This window comes from Lagopus muta, chromosome 6, assembly GCF_023343835.1.
Source record: "Lagopus muta isolate bLagMut1 chromosome 6, bLagMut1 primary, whole genome shotgun sequence".
Taxonomy (NCBI): domain Eukaryota; kingdom Metazoa; phylum Chordata; class Aves; order Galliformes; family Phasianidae; genus Lagopus; species Lagopus muta.
In genome coordinates, this window is record NC_064438.1 from 52,325,907 (window position 1) to 52,353,111 (window position 27,205).

Genomic DNA, 27,205 nt, shown 5'->3' on the forward strand with positions numbered 1-27,205 from the left:
ATTACTGAGTGCAACTCCTGGCTGCACACAGGACCACCATATGACTAAGAATGTTGCCCAGATGCTTCTTGAACTCTTGCAACCTTGGCACAGTGACCACTGCGGTGGGAAACCTGTTCAATGTTCCACCACCCTCTGATGAAGAGCCTTTTTTTACCCAACCTGAAAGGGGAATCACAACTGAAGAATCTTGCAGGTGAAGGAGTGGCAGTGAGAAGAAAAGCTGGTTATCTTTTGAGAAATTTCTGGGCATATTCCAGCAACTGAAGTTCAAAGAAAATTACATTATTTGAGAAAGCTTTGAAAATATTCATTGAAAGTTACAAAAAAAAACTGCTACTCAAATTCCAGGGCTTTCCCTCCATTAATTGGAATGCAAAACAGGTATCACCTGTCCTGATTTTTCCACTGTTTTTACCTGTTAGCAAAAGAACATCCTCCATGGAATAAGCTTCAACATATCCACAACCTAAGAAGAGTTGAAACTTTGGGATTTATTTCATAAATATTAATATTTACATATCTAATATAATCCCTTTTTACAGAGTTTATATTCAGGTGCCTGAAAAACAGAAACATTCTGAGGCAGAAAAGCACCGCTGTTTCCTTTTCATATCAGTCTGATATGGGACTGCACTGTGTTCCCATGGGGTGGAAGCTCCCAGCTTCCATCACATTCAACAGAAGACACAGTGTGTTCTGCTGAAATTAAAAATCATTCCATAGGTTGGGTGCATGGTGGGGTGGGCTGGTATAGAGGTCTGCAGGATAATGACTGGTGACATGCAGCTGTTCAAGATGCTGAAATAGAAGGGTACTCAACAGAACTGCTTTAGTCATCCTTAGTGCACCTCCTTCCCACGCATCAAAGAGGCTGGGGCTCATCCTCTTGGAAATGGATGGTGTTTGGGTGCTGAATATTTGCTGTGTGATAACAGGTTAACCACTGACAGGGACAGCCTTTGGGTGGAGCATCACAGCAGGGCGGATGCAGGGGAAGACCTGTTCTGCCATTCCCTGGTATGTGCTGGCTCTACCTGGCCAAGGTGGGAAGGTATCTTCCTGGCATCACTGCAGCATTCATATGGCAGTGGTGGGATGCTCTGACAAACCACATGGAGCTAGGAAACTGAGAAATTTGTTTTAACTTCTCTCACTGCAGGTTTTCAGAGCGCTGCCCAGGATGATACATGCAACAAAGCATCTGTTTTAGGAACATTTTCCTCTGGGTGTTTATCCCAGCCATCAGCTGACCTTTAAACCAGCCCTAATTCAGGATCCTGCCTGCAACTGCCTATGATCCATGTCTGCTGCCTCCCAGGCCCGGAGCATCCCTATGAGCATAGCTAGATCTTAAGCACAGGTTAAATCCCAGGGAGCATCAGTACGAGCAAGCATCAGCTCTGCTGTTCGGGATGCTCCTTGTGGAAAAGAAACCATGCCACAGTGTGTCATCCCATCTCCAGGGAAATGCAAAGCAATCAAGCCATTAAGGATATATTTCAATCTCTTCATAGCAGGTGTGAGACACCATTCTCCGGCTGCTGACAGGAAATGTGTGTGCAATTCTCCGAGGTACCAGGCTCAGAACGTGCTTCTTAAGGGTTTTGCTGCTTAAAAAATCCTGCAAAGTGCAAATGGCTCTCATAAAATCAGATAGTAAATTGTCTTCTCTGTTTGTCCTGAAAGTGCTCAGCCAGCTGGGTCTTTACTGCACATCGGTGCCACTCAGGCAGCACAGTGCAGGGCCATGCCAAAACCGTGTGTGGAGCATCAAATCTGGGTTCAGAGTTCATCTTGGGAGGCTGTTTCAAAGAAAAAACTGAGTTCAAAGTCCTATGGTCTTGAGAATAAGTGAAAAGAAGAAATCAGCATTTCCACAGAGGCTGTGTAGCAGCTTCCCTTCACCTTCCTCTGCCATCCTGCCATGGGATGAACCAGCACAGCATAAACCAGCAGGCATAAACCAACAAGCCTCCCAGTCAGGTAGGCACTGCAGCACTCCCTCCTGCTATTCAGCATAGGGGAAAAAAAATAGGAAAAGAAAACTCAGGCAGAGCTAAGGAGGATTTTAAAGCCTATTTGCCCTCCTGGTCCCAGAATAAAAGTAATTACATGACAAAAGCTCCAAAGAGGGACCCAGCGGATGTCTGTAGGGTCACTGTGGAAGAGGGGCTTTGGCCACGTGCTGTCCAAGTTGGCCCCAAGCTCTGCTCCTCTCAAAAAGCATTGGTGGGACCCTGGTGGGGGCACATCCCCATCTATAGGGGCTGTCAGCACCGGTGATGGAGGTGCTTTTTTAGGGAGCAACGATCAAGGAGCTGGCCCCACAAGAGCATCTGTTGAAGCCTTGGACATATGGAGCTTTTATTCCTCCTTGTGGAGGCACGAGCGCTTTCCCCACCTTCTGCCATCCTCCCATTGTGCAAGGGGCTGTGAGAGGCTCCGGGGACAGCTGCTGCCTCATAGCTGCCTCCTTGGGGGATGCCACAAAGGGCCCTGTCCCCATGTCCCCTGCCTGAGTCACTCCCATCAATCAGAGGGGCACGGCGAGCCGGGGGGTTGCTGACACTTTGCCTCTGGTTACCAAGGGACATGGAGGGATAACGTATTTTTCTTATTTTTTCTTTTGTAAAAGGGAAAAAAGAATGTTCATAAAAAGAAAAGAAAAAAAAAAGCTGGTAGGCTGCACCTTCTGTGAAAGGGAAAACCATCCTCTGAATTTCTGTGAATTTTGAAAGATGGATATTTAAAGATGTGGAGGAAAAAAGTAGTCATTCAGAGCTAATTATACAGCTGTTGAAAAGCCCAGTAAATATGTTACTCAGGGATATATAATACCTTTGATGTAGTTGTAATCCGACTGAAGTTATTAAAGGTTTTCACAGCTGCAAAGCAATCCAGCTTAGGAAGGTTTTTTTTTTTATCTTTTTTTTTTTTTATCTTTTTTTTTTTTCTATAATTTGCAGAAGCAGAAAAGAAACCGTGCTGCCAAAGCAAAATGAAGATCCTCGTATAAACATGGTAGCACAGCCTAAGAAAAATTACACCAATGCTGAATAGCATTAACCTGTCCCAAAGCTTAAAAAGAGTTTACAGGATAACAAACAGCGCCAGTAACTCCAAAGGGGCTAAATTTCAGAAAGGCTCTTCTTTAAAACAATTAAAGCTTTAAATAAAAGTGTGACTTTGCAGTTGGGAATTTCCTATTCCCTTCAAACCCACAAGGAGTATAAGCTATAAATGCTCTGAAAGAAAAAATACATAGTGGGGCATGAAATACAGGAGGCTGCTAGTAAAACTCCAACACGTTCATTTAAATTGATCATGGAAGCAATAATATCACTGGGCTTTGTAAATGGATGGGTTAAGAGCTGAAACTTTATTGCTGTTTTCATTCCCCAGGGCCCTGTGGTAAAACAAGTCTCCGCACAAGATCTCCAGGCACTGAATGAATTATTCACTCAGTTATGGGTCATTAAACGAGGCTGAGCAAGGGCCAGTGTCCATTATTACATTGTGGTGTATGAAAAAAAAGACTCATTTTTGTGGAGATTGGCATGGGCATACTCTCAGCATCCTCAGTCATTTCTGCCATGGCTTCTTCTGAACTTCTCTGGCAGAGCAGGGAGCTATAAAACAGCAGCACAGCTGCACTAAATAGAGCAAAGGAGGTTTGAGGTTAAAACCACAGGTGAAGACAGGAAATGCTAAGTGCATTCAGATTCTAATTGCAAAAGTGTCTACTGCAGTTCAAGCTGTTACTGTCCTGCAGCTGCTTTTTGTCACCCTCCAGCTGAAGGCTGCATCCTCCAATGTGTTCTTGATTTTGTTTTAGAGAAATCTGCTCACGGTTTTAGTCACAGAATCACAGAATGGCTGAAATTGGACCTCTTGGAGGTCACCTGGCCCAGTTTCCATGATCAAGCAAGGACACCTGGAGCAGATTGCCTAGGACCAAGTCACCTTTAGCAACATTTGATAGGACGAGATCATCTCAGTAGTTTTGGCTTCAAACCTTAATGATTTTATGATGATTCTATGATTAGTTTTTAAAATAATTTCTAAGCCAATTTCAAAATAGATTAAAGTAAAGTTTCCTCTGAGAATGAGGTTTCCCCGTACAACCCATCACTGTCCACTAATGAAGGTGGGGTAACTGCTGTGCTCTGTCTGAAAGTTCTGAAATACAATTTTGCCCTTGCTCTCATTTTTGCCTTGAAAAGAAGAGCCTTTTTAGGAGGTCAGGAAAAGAGTGAAGTTGCTGTTATCTAAGTAGTTCACGTTTGTGGTGAGAGACAGCATCCTTTACATACACTGATCTCTGGGACTGGCAAGCTGGAGTAGCCCCTAATCCAGCACTATCTTGTATGATCAGAGACAGATTTGTCAGTGTGTCCTGTTTGCACACTGTCTCCAGAGGGATGATACAGCCAGACTTTTACATTAAAAAGGACAAAATTCAGTTCAAACTTTGGGGCCTTTTCAATCCAATAAATGGCTGGATTTTTGCTGACCTAGGCATTTTGGTAATTATCTTGATTTCTTCATGTTTTTTTAGTAGGAAAAAGAAACTTCTAACATTTTTAATTGACATTTAGTAAGTGAAAAATGATGGCTTTTCAGTTGAAATGACCTTCTGCTTAGAAATTTGAAAGAAAAACACTTTACAAATCCTCAGAAACAAACCAAAAAGGCAGGGAGTCCTGACTGCTTTCCTCCTACTCTTTCAGAGCTGTCTGAAAAGCAGTAGGGGAAAAGGGGGGGGAAAGAAAAAAAGAAAAAGTTATTATCATGGCCATGTCTTGCTGCTTACTCAAGCAAAATTCCCACTAGTTCAAATCTCAAGGCTTCCTTTTAGTTTTCAATCAGACAAAGAGGCATCCACTGAAGTTAATGAGAAAGCATCCAAGGTATGAGTAAAAATTGAGAAAGGACTTCAGGATTTACGTTAATGACTTTAAAAGACTGTATCCTGAGTAAGGAGGGATTTCTAATGAAATGTAAGCTCAAGACATAGTAAGTGCAATTTAGTTTGTAATATTGGTTTTCTCAGTCCTACTTTTTATAATATTGTTGAGCTTGACAAACACAACTGGTCTCGAGGGGTGAGGAGGGAATAGTTATTCTCTAATACAGCTTTTGATTCTTGAGCCCTCAGTTCAAGCCCTTCAGGACACTAATTATCCAAAGCTGTTATCATCTGACAGCTGTCTATGGCCTCTGTGAAGTGAGGTGGTGGAGACAGCAGTGGTCCCAGTAGGCGAGTGTCAGCACCGTGTAAACATGTCCACTGTTTGCCTGGTAGTTTTGTTGGCAGCTTCAGAAAACCAGCTCAACCATTTATGGAAACAAACTTGTCTTCTTCCTAGCAGGAAACACTTCTTTTCAGTTCTAAGAGAAAGGGGTGAATCACTGATCAGAACGTTCTTCCAGTGATAGTGCTGGTAGATCACTGAAGAGCACGTCCCGCTGATGTTAACACTGCAGGGCAGCTTTAGTGATATCTGCACTCTAGAAATGTCACTTGGACACACTTCAGGGACACTGAGTTCAGGCAGAAAGGTTAATTCTCAAATCAGCACACTAAGGGGTGATGGGTGGAGATGGGGTTGCAGACCCATTATGTTCACCTGAGCCTTTGTGTAGGACACCGACCCATTTAGCCTGCTGTGTCCCAATTAGCTAATAGTCAGGTACATAGCTCAAAAGGCATGCAACAAAATTTATTCTCCTTGTTACTCCTGCTAAAATATAGAAGCTGTGTCCTGCAATTGATAGGGAATATCATGGTCCTACCACCAGGTGCCAGTTTCAGAGAGAAAGAAGCTGCAAGTATTGCTGCATTTTAACCACTCATTGCCAAAATTACTCTACCTATCCCTTTTCATACTTCATGATCAGCTAGAAATAGATTGAGCAGACTTCCCTACACCAAAGCTGGTGTAGGGTGGTAAGGCCCTGGCACAGCTGCCCGGAAAAGCTGTGGATGCCCCATCCCTGGAGGCATTTAAGGCCAGGTTGGATGGGGCCCTGGGCAGCCTGATCTGATGGAGGGCAACCAATGCACAGCAGAAAGGTTGGAATGAGATGATCTTTAAGATCCCTTCCAATGCAAGTCATTTTATGATTAGCTCTGTGTATGTTCATGTGGATGTAAATGTCTCCTGCTCCAGCTCAGCAAGAGCACAATGGTAGATGAAGCTGCTTGCTCAATGTCACCAAGTGCTTGGCCATCCCTGAAGAGACAATGGGCTGGACATGATATTACCAGAATCTTGCAGGACCATCTCCTCTCCAACCAGGCAACTCTGAGACTGTTGAACACCACAAGCAGGCAGAATGAGATTTAATCCTACAGATACCCACTCAAAAAGATAACATTGATAGGTTGCCTATATAAAATAACTGAAAATTAGAGCTGGAATCAATTTAGGTCGTGAAAATCTTTTTGTCGATAGCCCCAGCATTAGGAAATGACCCTCTCTCAGTTGATGGATCATTCAGACGCTGTAACAGTGTAGAGCATATGCAGCTAGTTAAATGACAGAAAATCAAGCAGGAGTGAAACAATGAATAATAATAAGTATGCTACTGCCTCCTCTCTCTGTAACACCTCTCCCACTTAATTAGATAGAATTTCACTCCTCTGAATATGACAAACTGGGCAAAAATTCCTGGCATAACTCAGTTCATCCCACTAGCTGCGATGAGTAACTAAAGGAAATAAAATTTGCTTCTTTTCTAGAACTTACATTGCTGAAGTAATACTCAAGAAAGGGGGCAAGAAAAGAACATTGTGTAATGCAGAATGATTTATATACATGTCTTGAGCAGATAATTCAGACTGAATGATGCTTAAAAAGCTATTATAGACTTGCTTCCAGCAAAGAAATAGCCTGTAACTGCCATTATATCTCTGCCCAGGGCACTTCAGTGAGTTTGGGATTCTCTTTCTAGATTAGCCAGGAAAAATAGCTGAAGTTTTTGATAATGCAACCTTCTTTTTCTGATGGTGTTGGAACAACTGCGTGCTGTTCGCATGAGGCTGATGGAAATGATTGAAACATGTATTTTTAAACATGCAGTTGTTTAAAAATGATTAACTCTATTGCACACTGCAGTGCTGGGAGATCTTCCATTAGGCCAATTGGCTGCCATATATTTTTTAGATCCATGCTGAATCACAAGTGATGGGCAAAGTCTTTCTGCCAGGGACTCTTGATCAACCCATTTATCATGAGAAGAAATGATTGGGATTTCTTCTTTCCAGTCAGAAAATGCTGATTCAGGGACACAAACTCTTTTTGACAGGAACCCATTGGAGAGTCCTGCTGGAAAATGCCTGTGAGCTGCAGGAGAGCCTTGCACAGAGACCCAAAGAGAAATGAGCACAAGGACAGGCACTTGCTGTTCCCACATCTGTGTGGCCATAGTTCTCAGCCATCACACCACCCATTTAAGAAGGTATTTTTCACTCCATTTTGACCGGCTAATTCTTTCTGAAGGAGCAGACATCACTGCTAGCCATAAAGACTGACGGAGCACACAGCCCAACCTAACTGATAAAGACCAAAATTATGCTGCTGCACTGAGATCCATCACAAACCTATCATGAATTTTATTTCTGCATAGGAGGAGAAAATACTGAAGCCCCAAAAAAGGTCCCATGGTGTGAGAACATCATTTTCCACTCAGCTCAGATGAGGATTTTTTAAAAGCCAGCTTCATCCTTGTCAGACATGGGCACTGCAACAAGCACAACATGTTCATTATTAACACCCCAAAGTACAAAAACTCAAGAGATGTGGTGGAGGGGCTCTTGTCAAATATGAAAAACAGGATAGCACAAAGCAATAGCCAAAGGAAACATCATAAATTGGAACACTGACATATAAAATGTATAGTGCAGGTGTTATTCAGAGACACCATTTAAAAAGGCCCTGTAAAAGCTCAGGCACAATATTTTTTTACACCTGAAGAGTGGCATACTCCATTTTTCCCTTCCAGTTTTAACACTTGGACTTAGCTTAGGTAACATTTGGACGAGTGAAACTGGAAGGGAAACTGCAGGCTTGCTCTGAAAAGCCCAAGATGCAGAAGAAGACGTACATAGGATTTCTCAGGCATTTTTCCTTCCATCAGTTTGAGCTCATGCCAGGAAAAGAAAAATAATTGGAGGGAGAGAGGTAGGGAGGAAGGAAATTTCCAAAGCAAGGCAAAGGAACAGCTGTGTTTAACTGTTGGCTTCAGTCTCCAGCTCCATTTCCTTGCACACATTTAAAGGAATATCTGTGTTTAGTCTAATGGAAAGCGTCTGTCTGAAGGTGCTCACTACTGCTATGAACAGTTTCACAGACACTGTGCTCAGTCCCATCTGGCTGAGTTGTTGCTGATGTCATTCCACACAGTGCCGACCAAATCACTGTTAACAGTTGTTTTTTCTCTAGTAGCTCTTCCTCCATTTCAAGGAAACGCGGGTCAGCAAATAGCAAATGCCTGCCCTATGCTTTGCTACAGAGCAGTTTTCCAGATTTATCCACGCCATTTGGAAGGGAAGGCTTATTACCCTGATCAGGGGAAACTGCCATCCATAGGCAGGGTCAGAGAAAAGTTAAGAACCACAGGCCAAGGACATCCAGCTTTAAGCACTTTGCAGACAGATGACTTTGTGCATAAGACTGAGTTTGCACAAGCTGGTAGGGGTCAAGGAAGAGAGAAGAATAAGAAGTAGGAGGAGGATAGCGCTGTAAAACTTTAAGGACACTGACAAAAAGTTAGTCTTTCTCTCTCTGTCACCAATAAATAAAATACTCTCTAGTCTCCCTCATGGGTTGCTTGTGTTCTGGTTCAATAAATAACCTGTAGCAAAGGTAGATGCTATTTATGCATCTTTCCTTCACCACCTTTTTGAAGGCACAGACTGCTGACAGCTGCCTAGGACCAGACACCTACTATTGCTTCCACAATGCTGTTTAGTACACTTGAGCCTGTATTTTGAATTTTGGGAGTTCCCAAGATACCTGGAGCTGCCATTGCCACAGATGGTCTGGAGCCCTGGGTACCGGGCTGCTGGCACAGCCCAGGGGCTGGATGGTGCAAGATGAACACCTGACAGCATTGACCTTTGCACCAATGTAGTTCTACAGAAGCCCTTTGGCTTACAGATGCCATATAATGGTTGCCCTAAACTCAGCATGGGGGGAGAGGGATGAAGGCTGAAGCTCTGACATGGGTCAGTGCTACTCCTCAACATGGCACCATCCTGGCTTGTGGGGAAAGGAATTGGCAAAAGCTAGAAGGACTCCTTAGCTCAAAAAAAAATATGCAGAAAGCAGTAAATTACTGCCTGGCTCTTTAATTCCTTTCACAGAGTTGCCTGCTCTGGCTAAAAGTTTTTGTAGAAAAGGTCATCCATGAAGTCCACCACCCATGCTGAGCCTGGATGTGCTGCACTCCACTGGAGCAAGGCTGCAGTGGTGACCCCCAGGGCACTTCTGGGAAAAGGAGATGTGTATCTTAAAAGCTTAACGCCTAAAAGACATTTCAAAACAAACACTGGCATCAAAAAGGCTTCCAGATTTATCCACCCCATTCTCAAAGGCTTTCTGCCCACCCTGAAAGAGCACACAGCAGGCAAGCCCCTGTAGGTGAAGCAGAGGGGAGCAGGAGGTGGCAGCTGGGTGACAAAGCGGTCGCAAAGCAGCGCCTGCTGCCACAAGCATTACTGTGCACTGTCCTTGACTCCACTGAGAAATCAGCCGTGGTGAGAAAGGATCTTCTAGATCCTGCTGAAGATCAAATCCTGCAAGGCTGTCTGCAGACAAGCATTGCATACCTCTGTGAAGGGGAATTTCTTCTCTGAATAAATGGCTGGAGGCTGCTGTTACTACCCCAGGGTATTGCTAAATTCTGCACTGATGAAAAGATTCAGCAGGCTGACAACTAGGAAAAAAATGAGAGCTGCGTGCTTGGCAAATCCACCCAAAGTTGGACGTTTTGAGATGACTTTATCCTCATATACTTATTATCACTGGTCTTTTATCTTTTGAAGCTCCCGAGCGATGTTTGAGCTGTTTCTTACAGGGCCTGCTCCCTTTCTCACTGCAGGTACTTTGTAGAAGTTTCTTCCAGTTGCTTTCACTGTTGTTTTTACATCCCTTTAACCTTTTTAAAAAATCAGTGTTATGAAAGGTTGTTGTAGAGACACCCTCAGCTGTTTTTATAAAATATGCTAATCTTTCCATCTACCACCTTGCCTTCTTTTTAATAGAGAAATCATCTTCCATTAATATTACATTAAAAACACTGTTTCATTACATCAAGGGCTGAACTCTGCTTTCAGAAGTCTGCACACAAAACTGCAGAAAGGAATGGCGTTTCCATACAGGAATTCAACGGCAACATCTGGTCCCAGATGTTTTATTTATTTGTAATTTAACACAGAATTACACAATATTCATCATTTTGCTGCTTTCCATTTCAATGTATGTTATTTGTATGAGTTGAAGAGGCTGCCTGAATGCATTTTTAGTGCTCAAACAAGGAGAATTCAGTACGGTAAAGCAAAGCCACATGTACTTTTGGAGGCTGGGAAGTCTTCATGAGGAACTGCACACTTTTAAACAGCAAGAGATGCTGACATACCTTAACTAAAGCATTCAACATTACTTGATTTTGCTAATTTAATACAATTAAGGTTCCTCCACTCCCCTCACCCCGTTCATCTAAACTGAACCCCTCATGCCTGTAAAGATAATTCTCCCCATAAAACAGAAATCATTGTTAATATTTGCAAATCTTATCACTGGAATAGAAATGGTGACCTGTGGGACTGTCCCACTTTTCAAGCAATTGAAGCATTAAGACATAATTTATGCACTTGAGAAGAAATTTCCATATCACAGAGATTGCTTCATTCCTTGTTATGACTTATGAAGGGTGTTACTAGTAAGTGAAACCACAGAGGTCTGTATTACATAAGAACTTGTTTTGACATGTATAGTGCATCTTCTTTATGCTGATAGTCCAAATGTACTATTTCAATGCAGCTAAACATCAAGGTTGCCCTGACCAAAACCTAAAAGCTAAAGGAAGGTTACAGGACTTTTGTCTCATTATGCATCAAAATCCCAGACAGCTGTGGCACTTTGGACAAGTAATCAGTGACACACCATGATATTTCTTTGTTTTGTTTTTCTGTTTTCTGAACATTTACATGGAAGGTATGGGAGATAGTCCACTGGGAAAGGGAAGGAACGGAAAGAGTGAGGAAGGGAAAAGGGGAGAGAGAAAGTTAAGTTCTTTACTAGGAGAGTGGTTAGGCCCTGGAACGGGCTGCCCAGGGAGGTTGTGGATGCCCCGTCCTTGGACGTGTTCAAGGCCAGGTTGGACGGGGTCCTGGGCAACCTGATCTGAATGTGTATGTTTGGTGGCCCTGCTAGGCAGGGGGGTTGGAACTACATGATCCTTGGGGTCCCTTCCAACCTGGGTGATTCTGTGATTCTGTGATTCTGTGATAGGGAAGGAAGGAAGAAAGCAGGAGGTTAGGAATGCAGGAAAGTAGGAAGGAAGGAAGGAACAAATGAAGGAAGTAGCTGAGGACTGCACCACTAGACCATCACTGCACCAATAGTGTCTCACTATGGGTAGCTTCCCTGAGACATTTCTCTGGGCCCTGCCCTCACTCTCCATCACATTCACATCAAGCAGGACTCCTCATCTCTTCTGTGCTCCTTGGCTCCATGCTAAGTTACTGCAGGGGAATTAAACCATACTAAACAAAACAGAAAAGTATGGATTCCTCTGAAATTCCTCCCTTTAACACGTTACATGCTATGAAGCCTTATCTGACATTTACTGTTAGAACTCTGGATAGAATTATTACACACATAGTTGTCTTTGCTACAGGCTTGATCCAAGTCCACTCATAGGCAAGTGGTTGTTCCACTGCCAAAAAGTGCACTTTATAGACATGTGAGAGGGTTTACTTAATTAGAGCCTATAATATATCCCACAAAGACAGTCATCAAAATAGCAGCTCACAATCCCTTGCATAGTCACTTTTCCTATGAATCAAAAATAAATTATTCCTTTTTCTTCCTTGTAGAAAAGCGTTGCTGAAAACAAGCTACTAAATTTTGCTTTTAGGGCTCTCAAAAGCCTAAGTGAGATATATTAGCTGTCTGAGGACAGAGAACTTTCTATTCTTGGTGGAATTCTTGTTGGTTTAATTGGGCTTTGTAGAAAAAATAATGTTATTTTAGAGGAACAACTATGGAGTATGAGTGTGAGATTTTTATGCACTCAATTGCTGGTGTACTAAAAGTCTGCTGTAGAATTAACCTTACATGTATTTATTATTTTCTGTTATGTGTATAAACAGCATTTGTATATTTAAAAAATATGCACAGTATTACTTTTACACAGATGTAACAAGCCAACCAGAATACCAGCGTTTGTGCTGTTGCTGAAGATTATAGTCTGGGCAGTTGCAGGGAAGTTTTTAACCATTTCTCAACAAGCCAGGCTTCAATGAAGTGCTTACTGAATGTCCCACATTCCCTTTTTCAGAGATCTTCCTGGGTCCAGGCTGCATGAAGCATTAGCAGCCCTCTGACTCTCAGCCACCTGTAAGTGTAGTCTCCATGAGAAGATCAGTGATGCAGAATCGAAAGGCAAACCTGGAGCTGGACTCAAATGATCCTTATGGTCCCTTGCAACTTGGGTTATTCTATGATTCCATGAATTCGTAATTTCATCAGACATAGCAGCACTGCATCTTCCATCTTCTTGACCTTGTGGTTTCAAGAGGGATCTACACCACTGTTGAAAATATATAACTTTCCAGCCCATCTCTTGCCAGCTGCTCTGCTATTGTCTTTTTCTTACCAGAATAAGTAACTTCCACTTTATAACAAGCCAAATCCCCATTAAAAGCATGAACTGATCAATGTGAAGTAATTTAAGGAAGCTATTGCGAGGAAGACATTACAAATTATACCTTTTACATTGGCTGAACAAAACTTTCAATGGGCATCACAATGAACATCAGGTTCTTTCCCTCACTTTAGATGTAGAGGAAAGAAAAGAACAATCACACAGTGTTAAGAAAAGCAACCTGGCAAGGAATCATGGTGTCTTGTGCTCTTGTGTAATGTCTAAGTGTTTTCAGCAGACTACAGTTGAACCTGCCCAAGTAAATCAGAGCTATGAGTATGGATTCCTCTGTCAGCATAAGCTTTTCATTCACACCTTACTACAGCTCTTGACAGCTGTGGCTTCCTTGTCAGATTAAATGTATCAGGCCTCTGCATCTAATTTCAAACCAAGTAAGAAAGAAAATCTTATTAAAAACACGCAAAGGTGGGAGTGTGGGGAATGATGAACACAGACCAATACAAGTAGCCATGTGCTCTGGGAATGCAGTAAGTTCTTATGCCATATGTAGCTAATAGTTTTTATGGTACTTTTCTGTGGCTGCGTCTAATACAATCTCAGTATTTTCTAAACACTCAGAGATTGTTCACTCTGCAAGAAATTCAAATCTGAAGCCTATGGGAAAATGCAGAAGATGTGGGGCCCTTCTTCTCAGCCTGTGACAAAGTGAGGCTATCCCAGCTGGCACCGGTAGGTGATGACACCTCTCGCAGCCTTGCATGTCTGGCTTTGAAGCTGACTCATGGAGCTGAGCACTCTTACTGCTCAGCACTCTGTAACACAGCAAGGATTAAGTGTTGTTTCCACCTGACAAAAGCAACAAAAATCTTGGAACAAACCAAATGAGCTATCAGAAATTTGCTCAAGTCTCCACTGTTGCGAAGGAGACGCTCCCATCTCACCATCTGCTTGGCAGAGACCAAACTCTTCATAAATTGAGATCTATTTAACACAATGCCTACTCTGTATACAGTCAGTGCAATCTATTATTAGTTCTTCAAAAATCTCGGGCATTATATTAACCAAATATTTCCAAATGTTGTGTTAGAGTGGATAAAACTGTTATATATTAGAATCTGGTGGACTTAGTATCAAAACAATATTTTCCTTTACTCTATAGTACTGTGTTTCTCTTATTCTCAGCATATATATGCTATGCTTGTAAGACAAAAGCAGGGGTACTTGGGATATTCGTATTGTAAGGATATTAAAGGTAAAATCTAGGTGATAGAGTTAATCTGAAGTTTTTGCTTCTAACTTAACTAGTCTAACTTCAAAGTGCAAAAAAAAGGAGGAGTGACCACATAAGTTTTCAAATGCCTACATTTGTCTTCAGATGCATCAGTAGATGTTATAGCCATTTTTTGTGCATATTAACACGGCTGCAGCCAGCTATATGGGCCTCTATATGAGATTCTGAGTGGAAAAAAAAAGAAGAGGAAAGGAAGAGATTATCGCCTTAACCAGCTGCTGGATGGATGTGCTAAAAATCTTCAGAAAATGAAAAAAGTCTCCTAAAGGAGCAACTGAACAATGTAATGAAAACATGACATCCAGGACTGATGGGACCTGTCTGTAGTAGAAATAACTTTCACTGACACATTAAGCACACAGAAGAATTTCCTGTGCTGAGTTCCTGTTATGGATGGTGATGGGTGGAGGGTCTCTCTGCTGCACAATGGCAGGTACAAGAGAGCTGTGCTAAAGAAGAGCCCAGATCTTTGCTGAAGGGAAGGAGCAGACAGCCTGCTGCAAACTGATCCTCTAGTGGTTAATGTTACTATAAAAGAAGCTCAGACAGAGCCTGCTGACAAGCATCAAATATTTTCATCCCCCAGAGAAGTTTGGAAATCTTTAGAAATGCTTTCTATCCCTGCCTATAGCCTGTCCTTATGAGTGGTTTTTCTGACACAGGCTGATCTCAGTGATTCCTCACTTGAGAAATACAAGCAGCCTGTATTATCCTGCTATCTGACTCCATGCACAATGCAGGTGAAATTTCTAATGATTTCATTTGCAGGCAGTCTATCTTGGTCTCTAATCTCAACAGATCTCAAAGATAAGCAAAAGCAAGGTACAATCCAACCAAAAAAAATCTCCAAGGAAAATCCAAATGCTAAAAAGAGAGGCAGGATGACTCAGGGTTCTTTCCCAAGAGTTGCTTCTGAGTTTGTTCTCCAAAGAGGTTACAGAGGGCACTGAACAGTAGAATATACTTTCAGATCAAGCAAGTTTCAGATCTAGGCATTTATAACCATTAGCAAGATTGTATTGTGGGTCAGAACCTATGAGTTACTGTCATGGCTAAGGATATCTAAGGATATTGAATTAGGCATTGAACAAACTTAGAACCAAAGCCAATCTATGGGTCACAGAAGGTTACAGATGATTTTATGAAGAAAAAAAAAGGAGCATCAGAAAAAAATCTATCTCCCCTTTCATCATCCTTTTTCTTACACCCAAAGAGGTCCATTTTTGTCTCAATTAAATCCTGCTTAATAGTGTCTCTTTTTCAAAGGCAAGGCCACATTGCCTCTGCTAGCAAAGAATAGTCTTTTTGGCAAATGAATGGCAGATCTTGCTTTAGGATCTCTGTCTGGAGAGCACTTCTTCAAAATATTAGTGTAATTTGGTGCTGTCATTTCTAAAGCATCTCTTTAATGAGGGAGCTGTTTACCGGTGACTTCGGCAGGCGTTGCTATCTCAGAGATCATTTATATTTCACAACACTGTCAAATCCTGACAAGCTGCAGATTGTAACAGGATGGCTTCTGCTTTTTGATGCAATGTTTTTGGTAGCCTCCACTCACACGTGAGCAGGCTTGCTGTTTGAACATTGTCAAAAGAGGGACGAGCAGCTCCAGGGAGGGGGTAGGCTTCTGCTCGGCCTGACACATTCAATTTACATCAGTTATGCTTGCAATGGGGTAAACATTGTTCTAAAAGAGGGTGTTAACAACAGCACTGGTTATGTCAGCACTTATTGATACGCTTTAGCCATTCTCATCAGTGGGGACGTGAATGTTCCCCCAGCAGCCACTCACATCAGATCGCAGGGAAATATTTGCTGCCGGCGTGCCTTCTTCTCTCTGGCCACTGCAGTTCCATTTGCCCCTGCTGGAGTCAGCCCAAATTTTCAGGGGTGCCAGTCAATGCAGCTCTGCTGAAGGCAGTGGAGAGATGCTGACTGCACCTAGCTGGCAGTTTGGCTCTGTAGGCTGTGTCCTCAGATTTTCTATGAGCTACGTGCCTCATTTAAAGCATTTCTCCACAAAGACCAGAAGAAAAACACACTCGGACAGCAAGCTCATGGCAAACAAGTGATCTGCCCTAGTAGCAGGTTTTACAAGAAACTGAACTGAATCAAAGCTAAAATTTGCTGGGACAGAACTGCCCAGCTACAGAAATAGTTGGATCGACTGTTTGAGAGGTCATCCCTAAGCCACCCTCCTTACTGAGCCTAGCAAGATCGCCTGCTCTCCATCCCCAGCTTGGCAAGGGTGTGGGCACAGACTCTGCCTTTTTCAAGGGCCCGGTGGCACTGCAGCAGCACGGTGGCAGCTGAGGTGATAGGAGAGGACAGATTTTACAGCCCTGTGTGCCGTTCAGCAGCTCGTGGGGACATAAAGGCTCTGCTTTCATGCACGGCCGGTGCTGGCAGAAGGCCTGGGCTGCGCCCTTTCAGTTCAGACAAAGGCTCTCACACTGTGGCCTCCGGTGCGGAGAAATCTTTTGTGTCCGTGGAGCCGGCGGGAGAAGGAGCCTTCTGGTCCCAGAGATTATAAAGAAAACCTCTTCCTTCTGCACATGGGCCAGATGAAGAACCGGAGAAATAATGCCTTTTTTATCACACTAATTACAGCCCCCATTGTTTTAATGACAGCGTTGTTGGGAAACAGGAATAGGCTGCAGTCCCAAGAAGTTGTTCCAGTGTACACAAATAAGCGATTGATTATATTGTTGTCAGATTAGGCACAACGCTCAGCCTTTACTCACACAGCCATTTTCCCCCACAATCCTCTGTGCATGTGTGTATTCCTTGTATTTAACCAGATTATGCAAACTACACAGTCCGGAGGAAACAAAAGAGCTCTTTCTCTGGAGAACTTCCTTCAGAACCTGCAATGACAGGCTGGGATGGGTGAGGGAAACCTCTGTCAACACAGCGCAGCCTGCTTAATGTGTTTATTTACGGGGCAACGATACCCCGCTCATATTAAACATTTCAGGGATCACTGGTTTCTGCTATCTCTTAAAATAAACTTCTCAGACTCACACTTACCTATGTGCTTCTGTGTGCATTAAAACATAAAAGAAAGTATGGAAGTCTCAGCCGGCTGGGAAGGCCTGGTCTGAAGCAAACTGGGTTTGTAGAAGAAATAAAGAAAAATAGCAGTGAAGCAAGGGATGGCTTGGGAAGAAATGAAATGAGTCTGGAAGGCATTAAGATATAAGTGACTATTGCTTGAGATAGCTTTCAAGACACAGTGACTCACGTAAGAATATATCTGAGAAAGAAATCTCTAAGAAAGGGTCATGACCTGGTGACTGTCTCTTTCACTGAGTGGGAAACAAATCCAGAGAGCTCCTCTGGGTGCAACTTACGGGATGTGGAACACTAGGTCAAGACAGGAGTTTTCTCCAGCCCACAAGAAAACTCAACAGTCAGCCACATATTTAGTCTATTGGACTTTTTCTTTCATCACCAGATACAGACAGGCATCCGCAGAGGGTTGTGCTACCCTTGGATGTTAGGAATCTCCTCTGTTAGTGTTTTCTGCTCTCCACTACTGAGTTAGGAGCGAGCAAGTCTGACAAGCTTAGGCTGGATGTTGGCTTGTAGACAACCAAAGCTGGTTGCTGAGAGTCCCAGGAAAAGGAGATTATATAGTTATTTTCTCTCCAAGCATGTCTGAAGGCCAGGACATGGAGATCACAGCTGTCTTAAACAAACATGTGGACCAGCTTTCTGAGTCACTGATCTGAATTTGTAACAGCTCTTGGAAAGTTAGGGGAGTCATAAAGCCTGGGAGAATCTATTAACAGAAGCTTAGGAAGAAATGACAACATTTGCAAGAGACCAAGTCGACCAAGAGACCCAAGAAGACTGGGTCGCAGCAAGAGATGACTTGACCTCATCCTGTTGAGGAGTAGATGTCTTCAATCAGATGTGCACAGTGCACCCTGGATGATGGAATCTACGCTGAAACTAAAGATAATGTCAGCAGTAGGGCTGGGTAATCGAGCATCAGAACAGTTTGTCCAGATACCTGCTAATTTCTCTTATAGAAGATTGTCTCAAAATTTTAAAAAGTTATGAGGTCATTTGGCTTCCCTCTGCATTTACTTGCTTTAGCTTGACCCCAGATGTGCTTACCACCCTGTGCACCTTGCTGAGCTGCAGCCATAAGTTATAGGTGCAGAGTATAGAGGGGATCAAAGTGGAGCAAGCTATCATAGACCTCTCAGCCTGAATGGCATGGAGCAGAGCCCATCTTCTGATCAAATCCAGCAGTGTTTGAACTACCTGACCCTGTTTTACAGACATTCCTGTATTGCATTTGAGCTGCTTCCACCACAGATCTTCCACTCCTTAATTGCACTTGACCTTCCCCACAAATGGAAAGGGTACCATAGGATTTGGCTTATTAACCATCATAGCAGCAAGCCCTCAGGTATTAACGGAGAGTAATTGATACAATTCCAAGCTTACTTGTGTCACTGGGATCAAACGTCTGCCAGTTTCAGGGGAATTTAGCTCACAGCTTGGTGGTTTGGGGTTTGTTGTTTTGGGGGTATTTTTAATTTATTGTTGATTTTTTTTTTTTTAATTACTATAGAGAAAATAATAATCACTAAGTGATTTGAGTCTATAAGTCTTTGACATTTTTAGACTGCGCACAAGGAATTGGATTTATTTTGCCATTTTTAGAGGCTGGTGGTGTTAGTAGTACACAGGAAAGCCAGGAAGCTTTTCCTATATAACATTCACAGGTTTTAAAAGTACAAATCATTCAGCCTTCCAAAATTTTGTTTTTGCTTATTCCAGACTTAACACTTAGGGAACCTTATCTGATCCTATTCAATAGCAATTTTAAAAAGTTGAGGGCTGGAAAGTTGTTACAGTTGTAAGATTTTCCTGTGCTTAAAATTCTTACTTATTTTTAATTTGAAGTATCTTAGCATCAACTCACAGCAAATGGATGTTGTTACTTCAGAAGATTTCCTGGCCTTCAGAAGCAATCAACGAAAAAACACTTGCTGCAAAGTTGCATTAAAACAATCACCAAGACAGCAAATTGTCATCCATAACTTTGAAGATATTCTGTTGTATGTTAATAAACCTTAAGTTTATTAACAAAATAGGGGTGGCTAGCAAGAGACGATCATGGTGTTTAATCTCTGGAGCATCTTCTCTCTGATATAAATCTCTGCTTGCATTTGCTGCAAGTAAAATACATTTTTGGTTAAAGCAAGAATGGCAAATTTCAACTGAACAAAGCACTGGGGCTCTCATTTCAGCCAAGAAATGCTTATTGCTGCCTACAGAAGACTGGCCATGGTGTTAGGGTGTGAGCCCAGCATGCACACACAGACCACTGCCTGGCCAACAGTCATGCCCCACGCCACACTGCATCCTGACAGCAACATGAGAAAATAAGAGCAGCTCTCACCTGGCACCTCTCTCTGCAGGAGAATAGAAAAGCTGCATGGCTTTTCCTGTATGTGCAGGGTGAACAGAATTCACTGCAGAAACAGAAAATTAGCACTTTTTTTCCCCCAAACTGGGATTAACATTATTTCAAAAAAAAAAAAAAAAAAAAAAAGAAAAAAAAAATAACAACAAAAGAGTTCACTTGCATCCTTTTGGATCATTTAGGAAAGCAGTGTGACAAAATGAGAACTACCCATCAAAGGACCAACTCCATCACTTGCCAAAGCATGAGAGAGCTGTTCTTGGTGCATTTGATTTTAATTTAACACTACACCTTCACAGCAAATAATTTCACATGCACGCTCTAATTAATGATGGGGAAAACCTCAGCAGGTTTTGACTCTGGCTTCAGTTTAAAAAAGAAAAAAATCTGGATGCTGTATGTAAGCCTCATGAGGATGAAAACATAGGAAACTGGAAATCTTGTCTAAGAACAAGTTTTCTTGTGAGGCTCTTTGCTTTTTTTCGTTTCATTCTGAGATGGAAAACAAATGACAGAACTTCCCTGGGCATTTCTGAGACATTATGCAGAGATACTTCTAAAAGAGAGATCTTGAAATGGAATTGAATTCAGATTTTAACTATTCTTTGTTTTCTATGATTCCTGGCCTAGGCAAAACTCTTCTTGATCTTATCTATTTAAACTATTGGTGGAAAAAAAGAAAAACAAATGTTTTCTTGACTTTGCTTTTAGCCCTAAGACAAGAAAGTTTTCCATGAGAATAATGGAAAAAAATTAAAATTTGTGCAAAAAGCATAAGATTTGTAGATAATTCAGTTCTCTACCATGAGAAAATACATTAACCTACTCTGAAATTTTTTATGTTATTCTCTAGGAGGAGGGAAGATGACTGGTCACCAGTTTCAAAAAAAAAGAAAAATAGGAAGGATTTGCAAACAGATTCAGGAGAAAACATAGATGTTTTCTATTTGCCTTTCAGTCCAGATATCTGCTCAAAAGTTGGTAGCATGGACACAGAAGTAGAGGCCTGGATTTCGGGGAGCAAGGCTAGGGAAGGGAAAGGAGGAACGCTAATTCATAAGTTCTCTGCATAGCTTCTGCAGATTGGTAGGGCTGGGTGGAAAAAGACACTTCCAAGGTATTCTGTTTCCTTCAGGTAGGATGTAAAATGAGCACCTGCCAAGCCAAATAGCTTAGCTTTTGTTTTACAGAAAGCTACCTAGGGATAGCACCACCTTCCTGGCTCCTCAGCCTGCCCAACACGAAACAGCTAGCATACCATGGCTAGACTAGTCTTACCATTCCCTCCTGTTCCTTCCTTTTCTTGGAGTTGTCCAAACACTTTACCTGCTGCCTCCTACCCAAAGTAAAACCACCAAGGGGGGAAGAAACCTCTTTTTCCTACATTTTACACCTATTATAATGAAGTCTTGATTTCTAGCTGGAACCAGTAGGTGCTGCTATGTTCAAACAATAAATAACTATTCTTAACCACTGCCATTTAAAAATAGTCCTATTTTGGCTCCTGAAACACCTAGATGCTTTTATATTTGAATGCTCTCAGTGTAACCCATGTAGTTTTTGCAGTGGTATTTGTTGTTCTGGCTGGCTAAAAACATCCCTCCTGAATGGGAGAATGCCAATCAGTGCAGCTACACCACTAAACAAATACAACTGCCTGCTCTGATTTGTAATCTGAAGTTATTTCTGTATCCACTTACAGAGGAATGTCATTGTAAAGAAATACCACGGAGAGCAAACATAGAGGCCTTTTCCAATATTACAATTTTCACACATGGATGAGTTTGGGTGATTGTTCTTGGGCCACGACACTGGAACAAAACAGTCAGCAAGTGAATTTATGTAGTGCTTTCCCTTTATTGCATTTATACATGGAAACTGTGTTCATCTAAACAAGTGCATCCTCATTCCAGGTTCTGCTCCTGGCTCCACATTGCAGCTTATCCTTGCAGCTAGCTAAGGGGAAAATAGTAAGACTCTTAGGGGAAAAAAAAAAAAAAAGAGTAGTAAAACAATGCTTTGGTTCAAACAGGCAAAGTCAAGTCCTATGACCTCCAAAACTGTGAGACCATTAGGAGCTGTTTACTTTTCCTCTAGATGTCTAGTGGTTTACTCTGAGACTCCATTCTGAGGTCCATTTGTCTACCATCATCTCTTTTTTCTGTCTTTTGCCTGTTTAAATGGGAAGAAGGCACTGGCAACCCACTTCTTCATATAGCCCACCACCATTGAGATATATTTCTGCTCTGTCAAGGTCAACACCTAAGGCACTGTCGTGCCCAGCTAGCCAAAAGTCCTTCAAAAGCTGCCTGGCCACCACAAATGTGAAAGTTTCTCCATCTCAGATGTGCAGTACCATGGGGAAAAGAGTCTGTGCATATAGGTCTCAGTCCTCATACACCAGGGACGGGCGAGTCCTGGCAGGATGGGCATTTTCCTGGAAGTGCTTCAGAAAGCTCTCACTGCACTCACTGCTGCAGAAAGAATGGACAGCAGGGGTCTCAGATTGCACAAGCCTTCTGTTATCAAATGCCTTAACCACACTACTCTGCTTGCTATGTGAGGAGTAGGTGGCTGACTTTCTCCCAAAGCAGAAGTGATGGCATCTTTTCCTCAAAAACATGGCAATTTCACCAAATGACCAGACCAAGACAGAACTGAGAAAGGTACAGAAACTGCATTGGCAGTCAGATGTGGCGGGACTCAGATCGCCTACTGCCTCCCACACCACCAGAAATCTGAGTCACCTTTGCTTTAAGGTGGAACATCAGTATTGCTTAGTATTACTGTAACAAGAAAATATGTTGTAGGGGTGATTGCCAAGGCCATCTCTGAGGGATGTGCTTTAGTGGGTAAGGTGGTGTTGAGTGTTTGGACTAGATGATGTTATTGGTCGTTTCCAACCTTAACGATGCTATGATTCTATTTCAGCCACTCTCTGATTAAGCCTTTCCCTCCTCCACTGTCTCATAGAGCTCTGAGCCTCTGATGCCTAATAGAAGCATTCAGGTGCTTATGTTTAGGTACTGGGGTGAATTATCTCTGGAAAATAGGAAATCTGTTTCCAAAGACAGAGAAGCTGCTTATGATAGACATGTCTGAAATCTGACTCTCTGCTCAAAATCCTAAAGAAGCTCCCTGGCTACCAGATTTTAACATATTTAAGTAAGAATAGGCACTAATAATTTACTTTGGAAATTTCTGTGTCTTTCACAAGTCAGCACTATTTCCCAACTGCGCCCAATTTCGAACCTACGTAATTGAAAAAAAAAAAAAAAAACCAATCTCTAAATGCAGTTGCCAGGTATCACCTCAAAACTCAGGGAAAAGGCAGCAAATGAAACTGCTGGTTCCCTTTTTTCATTACTTCCAAGGGAATCACTGGATTTTCTGGAACCTATTTCAGTTCTGAGGCACCACCAGTACTGGGAAACTGCTTTGAGACACCAGGGCAACAGGGAAGATGGTGCCTCCACGCTTCAGAATTAAACACGTGCTACTTCAGTGCTTATGGAGCTGGTTGCTGCATCATTATTCCAGGGCTTCTACCTTCTTTAGCTAACTCTCAAACCAATGCACCCCACAACTAAGTCACCAATAAATACGTAGCATTCACAGGTGTTAATGATACAAGCTGGACCAAACTACATAGGGTATAACTGGGGGGAAATACAAAAGGGAGGTCTTACGGAATTCAGCACTTCCACTTCTTTCTCCTTTCCAAGAGGGACCATCTGAAGGGGTGACAGGGAAGGAGAGCCCTGGCTTCTCTCTACAGCCTGCATGATGTGTACCAGTTCTTTATATCCGCCTGAGGAGTCTCACTGGGACCAGGCTCCGATTCCTATGGTGCTGTTTTAATTAAACTATTTCATGCCAACAGCAACAAGTTACACTAACGAGAGCAGATGTATCCAGTAAACAGTGTCATGTTTTCAGTTTAATCTACTTTAACCTGGATATATATTAATTCCTAAGTAAATACCTTAGTGGCCAGTAAAATGAGAAACAGATGATAAAAGAAGAAGTTTGCTTGTGACCCTTGAGACATGAGTATAATGTCTGGCTTGGCATCATTAATCTTATGGTCAGAGGAATACAGCCTCAGCATGTGTAATGGGAGAGAGGCACGATGAAGCTTCCTCTCCACAGTGCTCTCTGCAAACAGTCACTTCCACATTTTTCTTTCTTCTCTCTAATTAGGTTCCCTTTGCCCTGACACACTCTGAAAGCATTGCCAGCAGAAGAGACCTATCCATCTCCTCTCTTGAATAAAAACATGAGCTATTGAAGAAAAGTATTTAAACACAGTGGACTATGTAAGGTATCACACGCCTCAAGGTAATTCTTACAGAAGAGCACCTTAAATAGATCCTTTTGAAATGCTCTCTCAGGACAACGGGTAAATAACTGCTCCAAAGAGTGTCATTAAAAATCCATCCTTTGACATGACACTAAATGAATTGAAATTTTGTAACTGGTTTCAGTGGGGCCAGAATTTTGTTTTACATAACATGGATAGAGACGATACAGACTGACTTGTTTTAGTTTTGAAGAAGAAAGACTCCATCTTAGTCTGACAAACTTTTGATGTCAGTATTTAACTGGGAAAAAAAAGAGTTATGTGAAAAACATAGCTGGCTTGGATTTCTTCCTCCCTTGCAACTAGTGAGAAGCAGCTCTTGACACTTACTGAACTGATCAAAACACTCACTTCAAATAACTTATGTTACAAATTTCATGCTTTCTATGGTTCATGAATCATTGGCAAATTGATCTTGATTCCTGGAAATGTCGTTGTTAAGCAGATATGATTAGTGACTAGCATTGCACAATATTTTCTCATCATCTGGCTGTTTGCAAGTTGTAACCTTTAGGCATTCAGTATACAGATTTTATAATTGGTGTCTTCACTCAGAAGGCTTATCCTTCCTGACTGGATGATAGGCATTTTAAAATGATGCTTTCCCAAATGATAAATGAAAACGTCTATCCCCAGATAACACTGTGGGACACCAAGGACAATCAAATATCACCACAAATAACCAAAGCAGTTTACAAAGAGAAGAGTAACTAATTTACAACTCCAATTTAATCAAGCTGAAGTACTTTCACTGAAAAGCAAAGAATTGTTGTGATATTTGAATGTTTTCTCATGATTCACACCACACAGAAACATCTCCATGTAACAGTACCCTATCCAGGCATTTCTACTAGGGGTCCAACGGGACCCAAAAATCTCTGACACAGTGCTGTGTAAGACCTATGCAGAATGTCTCAATTAATGGTCCTCAAAGTAATGCAAAGATGTGAAGCTGTGTGAAGATTCTTACTTAAACAAAACTATTTCTTTCCTACGCTGTGATGGAGAACTTGAGATGCTTTTCCAGATTCCAAGTGGAAAGTTGAAGACTATAAATCATTCCTTGTGAGTGTTATCTCCTATAAACCCCCTCCCCCCCCAGATTTGGACTCAGGAAGGATTTACAAGTAACAAACAGAAATCCTTGGAGAATAAGGAAGGTAAATATTTAAAACAGTCATTGAAAGTTGCGCGCGCAGAAGCAATTAACAAATCACAGGATTTGTGCTCATTCTCTTCACAGGCCGCTAAACTTCTCCCCTCACCAGGCTGGCCTATTACCAAATAACATGATTTGTACCACTTTCTGAGTCTGTTTTAGAGAAATGAAGAAAAGAGCAACAGGGAGGCAAGGCAAACAACTGCAAGAAAAAAAAACAGTCATCTCCTCCACCATGCTTTCCAAAAATAGGCTTCCTCCCTTCCATTAAAGTAAACTGCCTTGTTAATCCTCATGCAGCCAAGGAGTGCTTTTTTCCCCCCTCTTGTTCAAAAAGGATTATTATTTTTTCTTTAATATAGGTTATTAGAAATAGAAGAGCCACAAAAGCCAATTTCATTTGGAGCCTTGTTCCTGCTCACCCCTTCTTGCTGGCCAGCTGTGTCATTCCAGCCAAACCTCATTCAATGCTGCCCATAAGCAGACTCCCCCTGGGCATAACACGATGAAATTACCACTGGACCAGCACAGGTGCACTTACTTTGTCTGCCCTATAAATCTAGCCTGTGGGATGACTTATATAAATAAAATGAATGATTTCGTACTTGTAAGGACTTGATAGGGGTCAGTGATTTGCTGAACACCAGCACAATTTCTCAGCATAGAATGGGTAAACCAGGAGGTCTTAATGCAAAGTTTTGATTAGCCATGCATGATGGCTTAATACAAGTGGGAGGAAGGCATAACACAGGGAATCATTACTCAGACATGTGCATTTATGAAATCATTAATGGGCTAAAGCAGCTAGCTTTTTTTTTTTTTTTTAAACTATAGATCTTGGTTTTAGGAAGACTGATCATGCATCCACTAGTAGGAGCTCTGGGCAGAACCCTGATCACCTGTAATTGAGGGTTTTCTGTTACCTGCTTGGTGGTCTGAGCTCCTGGGCTCATACACAGGTGGATGATAGATGCCAACAGCACATTCTTTGTTAGGCTAATTCAGATAGGCTCTGGGCTCTCAGGGAACGCTAGCTCCTGACTGAATGAGAGACCCTATGAATCCTTTAATTTGCACTGTTCTCTACCATGCTAACTCTTACTAGAAGAGATTTGCTCTGGGCTTATTTGAGGCTCTTTTAGTCATTTCTTTTGTGACCAAAAGATAAGGCTTCCTCTAGCCTTCTCTCTTGTTATGATTAGTAGAACAGCAACACAAGCATTAAAAAAAGATTTTGTCTTCTTTCCAGTTCAACAACCCCATGACTTTTATTCTCACCAGCCTTCCTCTAGCTCTCTCACCACAAAAGGCAGATTTTGCCAACAACTATTTGCATTGAGCGTTGTGAGATGGGGAAGGGAACTGCTTTGCCTATATGAACATTACTTGTAGCCCTTACCTTCCTCTCAGCTCTTCAGAAATACCTCTCCTACAAAGCACTAGATCCCACTGAATAGCAAGGAGGAGAAAACAGCCCCACAGGTTCCACCCTTCACTCACCTTCAACATGAGCCCATCATCCTGGGGACACAAAAAGGAAACAGCAAGCTCAGCCTGAACAAAAGCAATCCTCAGCAGTCTATGCCATTTGGGAATGATTTGGTACAATACTGCTAACAGAAACATGAACTTTGTCTTCTGAACCTTTTCCTGTTTGCACCCACCACTAGGGCCTCCCTTACAGCCACAGATTTGAAGTCTCATAGAAAACCTGGAGGTGGGGTATTCTTCCCAGGTCACCTTATTTCCAGCTAATCTCTTGCTTGTAAACTGTTTCAGCTGAGGTAATTTTCACAACAACCTTGCTGCTGGTAGAGATGAAAGATGTCAAAGAATGTTCTCCTTGGGCCAGCAGAATGTCTGTGAATAACCTTTTTGGAGGTGAGGAAGTATTTTCTGCTGCATGGCAATACTGATGTAAGCTGGAGCACAGTGTCAGTTCTGTGTTTCTTTACCAACATGTTACGCAGCCTCTACCAGAGTTTATACAGCACGTCCCAAACAACAAAGTAGGAAGAAACTGTTTTTCAAGAAAGTCCCCTCAGT

General features: G+C 42.1%; 2 long non-coding RNA genes across 3 annotated transcripts; one reads left to right on the forward strand and one right to left on the reverse strand.

Annotated features, from left to right (window-relative positions):
• The first annotated feature begins 1,867 nt into the window (after positions 1-1,867).
• LOC125695565 (uncharacterized) lies at positions 1,868-26,665 on the forward strand. Of its 2 annotated transcripts, XR_007377991.1 has the most exons (4): positions 1,868-1,986; positions 7,315-7,467; positions 12,574-13,629; positions 23,841-26,665. It is a non-coding gene; the product is annotated as an uncharacterized LOC125695565 (long non-coding RNA). The 2 variants fall into 2 exon arrangements; XR_007377990.1 differs by lacking the exon at positions 7,315-7,467.
• LOC125695570 (uncharacterized) lies at positions 21,632-26,772 on the reverse strand. Its single transcript, XR_007377997.1, has 3 exons — positions 26,660-26,772; positions 22,828-22,889; positions 21,632-22,111 (listed from the first exon to the last, which is right to left on the reverse strand). It is a non-coding gene; the product is annotated as an uncharacterized LOC125695570 (long non-coding RNA).
• Positions 26,773-27,205: the final 433 nt, after the last annotated feature.